General features: G+C 46.0%; 16 non-coding genes across 16 annotated transcripts in view; all 16 read left to right on the top strand.

The window, feature by feature from the left end:
- Window positions 1-49, top strand: part of LOC133435927 (5S ribosomal RNA) — a 119-nt gene extending 70 nt beyond the window's left edge. Inside the window, exon 1 of the ribosomal RNA XR_009779740.1 lies at window positions 1-49. This exon is cut by the window's left edge and continues 70 nt beyond it. This is a non-coding gene — a ribosomal RNA (5S ribosomal RNA).
- A 217-nt stretch (window positions 50-266) lies between these two features.
- LOC133436009 (5S ribosomal RNA) lies at window positions 267-385 on the top strand. The gene has a single exon (XR_009779818.1). It is a non-coding gene; the product is annotated as a 5S ribosomal RNA (ribosomal RNA).
- A 217-nt stretch (window positions 386-602) lies between these two features.
- Window positions 603-721, top strand: LOC133436008 (5S ribosomal RNA). Its single transcript, XR_009779817.1, has one exon. It is a non-coding gene; the product is annotated as a 5S ribosomal RNA (ribosomal RNA).
- A 199-nt stretch (window positions 722-920) lies between these two features.
- LOC133436122 (5S ribosomal RNA) lies at window positions 921-1,039 on the top strand. Its single transcript, XR_009779926.1, has one exon. It is a non-coding gene; the product is annotated as a 5S ribosomal RNA (ribosomal RNA).
- A 199-nt stretch (window positions 1,040-1,238) lies between these two features.
- On the top strand, window positions 1,239-1,357 carry LOC133435868 (5S ribosomal RNA). The gene has a single exon (XR_009779683.1). It is a non-coding gene; the product is annotated as a 5S ribosomal RNA (ribosomal RNA).
- A 199-nt stretch (window positions 1,358-1,556) lies between these two features.
- Window positions 1,557-1,675, top strand: LOC133436156 (5S ribosomal RNA). Its single transcript, XR_009779958.1, has one exon. It is a non-coding gene; the product is annotated as a 5S ribosomal RNA (ribosomal RNA).
- A 199-nt stretch (window positions 1,676-1,874) lies between these two features.
- Window positions 1,875-1,993, top strand: LOC133435977 (5S ribosomal RNA). The gene has a single exon (XR_009779787.1). It is a non-coding gene; the product is annotated as a 5S ribosomal RNA (ribosomal RNA).
- Window positions 1,994-2,210: 217 nt separating this feature from the next.
- LOC133435831 (5S ribosomal RNA) lies at window positions 2,211-2,329 on the top strand. The gene has a single exon (XR_009779648.1). It is a non-coding gene; the product is annotated as a 5S ribosomal RNA (ribosomal RNA).
- Window positions 2,330-2,528: 199 nt separating this feature from the next.
- Window positions 2,529-2,647, top strand: LOC133435884 (5S ribosomal RNA). The gene has a single exon (XR_009779698.1). It is a non-coding gene; the product is annotated as a 5S ribosomal RNA (ribosomal RNA).
- A 216-nt stretch (window positions 2,648-2,863) lies between these two features.
- Window positions 2,864-2,982, top strand: LOC133435926 (5S ribosomal RNA). The gene has a single exon (XR_009779739.1). It is a non-coding gene; the product is annotated as a 5S ribosomal RNA (ribosomal RNA).
- A 217-nt stretch (window positions 2,983-3,199) lies between these two features.
- LOC133436109 (5S ribosomal RNA) lies at window positions 3,200-3,318 on the top strand. The gene has a single exon (XR_009779915.1). It is a non-coding gene; the product is annotated as a 5S ribosomal RNA (ribosomal RNA).
- Window positions 3,319-3,517: 199 nt separating this feature from the next.
- On the top strand, window positions 3,518-3,636 carry LOC133436111 (5S ribosomal RNA). The gene has a single exon (XR_009779917.1). It is a non-coding gene; the product is annotated as a 5S ribosomal RNA (ribosomal RNA).
- A 199-nt stretch (window positions 3,637-3,835) lies between these two features.
- On the top strand, window positions 3,836-3,954 carry LOC133436077 (5S ribosomal RNA). Its single transcript, XR_009779884.1, has one exon. It is a non-coding gene; the product is annotated as a 5S ribosomal RNA (ribosomal RNA).
- Window positions 3,955-4,153: 199 nt separating this feature from the next.
- LOC133436147 (5S ribosomal RNA) lies at window positions 4,154-4,272 on the top strand. Its single transcript, XR_009779950.1, has one exon. It is a non-coding gene; the product is annotated as a 5S ribosomal RNA (ribosomal RNA).
- A 217-nt stretch (window positions 4,273-4,489) lies between these two features.
- LOC133435962 (5S ribosomal RNA) lies at window positions 4,490-4,608 on the top strand. The gene has a single exon (XR_009779772.1). It is a non-coding gene; the product is annotated as a 5S ribosomal RNA (ribosomal RNA).
- A 217-nt stretch (window positions 4,609-4,825) lies between these two features.
- Window positions 4,826-4,944, top strand: LOC133435905 (5S ribosomal RNA). Its single transcript, XR_009779718.1, has one exon. It is a non-coding gene; the product is annotated as a 5S ribosomal RNA (ribosomal RNA).
- The last annotated feature ends 56 nt before the right edge of the window (window positions 4,945-5,000 follow it).

Raw genomic sequence — 5,000 nt, 5'->3', positions numbered from 1 at the left:
GTTAGTACTTGGATGGGAGACCGCCTCGGAATACCAGGTGCTGTAAGCATTTTCAACCAGCAGAGAGCGCTCTCGCTTAATCTACCTACACATATTTCAACGTGGTAACAGCGACAGCTCACGTCCTAAAGTGTTTTGCACATGGTTAAGGCACTTTAACTCCAACAAATAAGCGCTTCTAAATTATTATCACCAACAAATCAATGACTTGTATTATATGACTTATCTTCAACTCCATATAAGAGGTATTTCAAGCAGCAGCTTCTGCTTACGGCCATACCAGCCTGGATGCGCCCGATCTTGTCTGACCTCGGAAGCTAAGCAGGGTCGGGCCTGGTTAGTACTTGGATGGGAGACCGCCTGGGAATACCAGGTGCTGTAAGCATTTTCAACCAGCAGAGAGCGCTCTCGCTTAATCTACCCACACATATTTCAACGTGGTAACAGCGACAGCTCACGTCCAAAAGTGTTTTTCACATGGTTAAGGCACTTTAACTCCAACAAATAAGTGCTTCTAAATTATTATCACCAACAAATCAATGACTTATATTATATGACTTATCTTCAACTCCATATAAGAGGTATTTCAAGCAGCAGCTTCTGCTTACGGCCATACCAGCCTGGATGCGCCCGATCTTGTCTGACCTCGGAAGCTAAGCAGGGTCGGGCCTGGTTAGTACTTGGATGGGAGACCGCCTGGGAATACCAGGTGCTGTAAGCATTTTCAACCAGCAGAGAGCGCTCTCGCTTAATCTACCCACACATATTTCAACGTGGTAACAGCGACAGCTCACGTCCTAAAGTGTTTTGCACATGGTTAAGGCACTTTAACTCCAACAAATAAAACCAACAAATCAATGACTTATATTCTATGACTTATCTTCAACTCCATATAAGAGGTATTTCAAGCAGCAGATTCTGCTTACGGCCATACCAGCCTGGATGCGCCCGATCTCGTCTGATCTCGGAAGCTAAGCAGGGTCGGGCCTGGTTAGTACTTGGATGGGAGACCGCCTGGGAATACCAGGTGCTGTAAGCTTTTTCAACCAGCAGAGAGCGCTCTCGCTTAATCTACCCACACATATTTCAACGTGGTAAGAGCGACAGCTCACGTCCTAAAGTGTTTTGCACATGGTTAAGGCACTTTAACTCCAACAAATAAAACCAACAAATCAATGACTTATATTCTATGACTTATCTTCAACTCCATATAAGAGGTATTTCAAGCTGCAGCTTCAGCTTACGGCCATACCAGCCTGCATGCGCCCGATCTCGTCTGATCTCGGAAGCTAAGCAGGGTCGGGCCTGGTTAGTACTTGGATGGGAGACCGCCTGGGAATACCAGGTGCTGTAAGCTTTTTCAACCAGCAGAGAGCGCTCTCGCTTAATCTACCCACACATATTTCAACGTGGTAAGAGCGACAGCTCACGTCCTAAAGTGTTTTGCACATGGTTAAGGCACTTTAACTCCAACAAATAAAACCAACAAATCAATGACTTATATTCTTTGACTTATCTTCAACTCCATATCAGAGGTATTTCAAGCTGCAGCTTCTGCTTACGGCCATACCAGCCTGGATGCCCTCGATCTCGTCTGATCTCTGAAGCTAAGCAGGGTCGGGCCTGGTTAGTACTTGGATGGTAGACCGCCTGGGAATACCAGGTGCTGTAAGCTTTTTCAACCAGCAGAGAGCGCTCTCGCTTAATCTGCCCACACATATTTCAATGTGGTAACAGCGACAGCTCCCGTCCTAAAGTGTTTTGCACATGGTTAAGGCACTTTAACTCCAACAAATAAAACCAACAAATCAATGACTTATATTCTATGACTTATCTTCAACTCCATATAAGAGGTATTTCAAGCTGCAGCTTCTGCTTACGGCCATACCAGCCTGGATGAGCCCGATCTCGTCTGATCTCGGAAGCTAAGCAGGGTCGGGCCTGGTTAGTACTTGGATGGGAGACCGCCTGGGAATACCAGGTGCTGTAAGCATTTTCAACCAGCAGAGAGCGCTCTCGCTTAATCTACCCACACATATTTCAACGTGATAACAGCGACAGCTCACGTCCAAAAGTGTTTTTCACATGGTTAAGGCACTTTAACTCCAACAAATAAGCGCTTCTAAATTATTATCACCAACAAATCAATGACTTATATTATATGACTTATCTTCAACTCCATATAAGAGGTATTTCAAGCAGCAGCTTCTGCTTACGGCCATACCAGCCTGGATGCGCCCGATCTCGTCTGATCTCGGAAGCTAAGCAGGGTCGGGCCTGGTTAGTACTTGGATGGGAGACCGCCTGGGAATACCAGGTGCTGTAAGCATTTTCAACCAGCAGAGAGCGCTCTCGCTTAATCTACCCACACATATTTCAACGTGGTAACAGCGACAGCTCACGTCCTAAAGTGTTTTGCACATGGTTAAGGCACTTTAACTCCAACAAATAAAACCAACAAATCAATGACTTATATTCTATGACTTATCTTCAACTCCATATAAGAGGTATTTCAAGCTGCAGCTTCTGCTTACGGCCATACCAGCCTGGATGCGCCCGATCTCGTCTGATCTCGGTAGCTAAGCAGGGTCGGGCCTGGTTAGTACTTGGATGGGAGACCGCCTGGGAATACCAGGTGCTGTAAGCTTTTTCAACCAGCAGAGAGCGCTCTCGCTTAATCTACCCACACATATTTCAACGTGGTAACAGCGACAGCTCACGTCCTAAAGTGTTTTGCACATGGTTAAGGCACTTTAACTCCAACAAATATGCGCTTCTAAATTATTATCACCAACAAATCAATGACTTTTTTGTATGACTTATCTTCAACTCCATATAAGAGGTATTTCAAGCTGCAGCTTCAGCTTACGGCCATACCAGCCTGGATGCGCCCGATCTCGTCTGATCTTGGAAGCTAAGCAGGGTCGGGCCTGGTTAGTACTTGGATGGGCGACCGCCTGGGAATACCAGGTGCTGTAAGCTTTTTCAACCAGCAGAGAGCGGTCTCGCTTAATCTACCCACACATATTTCAACGTGGTAAGGGCGACAGCTCACGTCCTAAAGTGTTTTGCACATGGTTAAGGCACTTTAACTCCAACAAATAAGCGCTTCTAAATTATTATCACCAACAAATCAATGACTTATATTATATGACTTATCTTCAACTCCATATAAGAGGTATTTCAATCTGCAGCTTCAGCTTACGGCCATACCAGCCTGGATGCGCCCGATCTCGTCTGATCTCGGAAGCTAAGCAGGGTCGGGCCTGGTTAGTACTTGGATGGGAGACCGCCTGGGAATACCAGGTGCTGTAAGCTTTTTCAACCAGCAGAGAACGCTCTCGCTTAATCTACCCACACATATTTCAACGTGGTAACAGCGACAGCTCACGTCCTAAAGTGTTTTGCACATGGTTAAGGCACTTTAACTCCAACAAATAAAACCAACAAATCAATGACTTATATTCTATGACTTATCTTCAACTCCATATCAGAGGTATTTCAAGCTGCAGCTTCTGCTTACGGCCGTACCAGCCTGGATGCGCCCGATCTCGTCTGATCTCGGAAGCTAAGCAGGGTCGGGCCTGGTTAGTACTTGGATGGGAGACCGCCTGGCAATACCAGGTGCTGTAAGCTTTTTCAACCAGCAGAGAACGCTCTCGCTTAATCTACCCACACATATTTCAACGTGGTAAGAGCGACAGCTCACGTCCTAAAGTGTTTTGCACATGGTTAAGGCACTTTAACTCCAACAAATAAAACCAACAAATCAATGACTTATATTCTATGACTTATCTTCAACTCCATATCAGAGGTATTTCAAGCTGCAGCTTCTGCTTACGGCCATACCAGCCTGGATGCGCCCGATCTCGTCTGATCTCTGAAGCTAAGCAGGGTCGGGCCTGGTTAGTACTTGGATGGTAGACCGCCTGGGAATACCAGGTGCTGTAAGCTTTTTCAACCAGCAGCGAGCGCTCTCGCTTAATCTGCCCACACATATTTCAATGTGGTAACAGCGACAGCTCACGTCCTAAAGTGTTTTGCACATGGTTAAGGCACTTTAACTCCAACAAATAAAACCAACAAATCAATGACTTATATTCTATGACTTATCTTCAACTCCATATAAGAGGTATTTCAAGCTGCAGCTTCTGCTTACGGCCATACCAGCCTGGATGAGCCCGATCTCGTCTGATCTCGCAAGCTAAGCAGGGTCGGGCCTGGTTAGTACTTGGATGGGAGACCGCCTGGGAATACCAGGTGCTGTAAGCATTTTCAACCAGCAGAGAGCGCTCTCGCTTAATCTACCCACACATATTTCAACGTGGTAACAGCGACAGCTCACGTCCAAAAGTGTTTTTCACATGGTTAAGGCACTTTAACTCCAACAAATAAGCGCTTCTAAATTATTATCACCAACAAATCAATGACTTATATTATATGACTTATCTTCAACTCCATATAAGAGGTATTTCAAGCTGCAGCTTCTGCTTACGGCCATACCAGCCTGGATGCGCCCGATCTCGTCTGATCTCGGTAGCTAAGCAGGGTCGGGCCTGGTTAGTACTTGGATGGGAGACCGCCGGGGAATACCAGGTGCTGTAAGCTTTTTCAACCAGCAGAGAGCGCTCTCGCTTAATCTACCCACACATATTTCAACGTGGTAACAGCGACAGCTCACGTCCTAAAGTGTTTTGCACATGGTTAAGGCACTTTAACTCCAACAAATATGCGCTTCTAAATTATTATCACCAACAAATCAATGACTTATATTATATGACTTATCTTCAACTCCATATAAGAGGTATTTCAATCTGCAGCTTCAGCTTACGGCCATACCAGCCTGGATGCGCCCGATCTCGTCTGATCTCGGAAGCTAAGCAGGGTCGGGCCTGGTTAGTACTTGCATGGGAGACCGCCTGGGAATACCAGGTGCTGTAAGCTTTTTCAACCAGCAGAGAACGCTCTCGCTTAATCTACCCACACATATTTCAACGTGG

Source organism: Cololabis saira, unplaced genomic scaffold, assembly GCF_033807715.1.
Source record: "Cololabis saira isolate AMF1-May2022 unplaced genomic scaffold, fColSai1.1 scf057, whole genome shotgun sequence".
Lineage (NCBI taxonomy): Eukaryota > Metazoa > Chordata > Actinopteri > Beloniformes > Belonidae > Cololabis > Cololabis saira.
The sequence above is the reverse complement of the archived record's forward strand: the minus strand, read 5'-3'. Positions and strand labels throughout refer to the sequence as shown.